Here is a 631-nt window from a genome sequence, read left to right as displayed (position 1 = left end):
GAAATGTCTCTTCATATCCTCTGCCCATTTTTTAATTGGGTTGTTTGTTTTTTTGGTGTTGAGTTCCATGAGCATTTTATATATTTGGGATATTAATCCCTTCATTTATTGTTTTTTTATGTTCCCAGACACACAGAAACACTCTAAATGCATTATCTCATTTAACTCTAACAAAAACTGTAAGGTGAATAACAGTCCCTTCATTGGCGTCATCCCATTCCACAGATGAGAAAACCAAGTCACCATGAGTTAAAAGTCTACAAGGTCTGACCAATGAAAATTGAGAGGTGGGATTTGAACCCAGGGAATCTGAAGCTAGCCCTCCACTTGCTTAATCACCATGCTATATCAGCTCAATAAATTATGAATAGGAAACATGGAAGGAAATGTACAAATGCTATTAGAGGAGCCCACGTTATTATCTTCTCCTGTTCAAAGGACTAGATTTTTAACTTGAAACTGTTAACTCTAAATCATGGACCCATTCAATATGGGTTAAAAAAAAAGAAAGAAATTTAATTTGAAATAAGAGAAGTTACCAGAAAATACAATAACCCATCTAAAAGACATTTTATGATACTGGGACAAAATACCTCACATTTAACTCATGTGGAACAGTAAAAAAAAAAAA

This window comes from Hipposideros armiger, unplaced genomic scaffold (assembly GCF_001890085.2).
Source record: "Hipposideros armiger isolate ML-2016 unplaced genomic scaffold, ASM189008v1 scaffold_252, whole genome shotgun sequence".
In the NCBI taxonomy this organism is placed as follows: domain Eukaryota; kingdom Metazoa; phylum Chordata; class Mammalia; order Chiroptera; family Hipposideridae; genus Hipposideros; species Hipposideros armiger.
The sequence above is the reverse complement of the archived record's forward strand: the minus strand, read 5'-3'. Positions refer to the sequence as shown.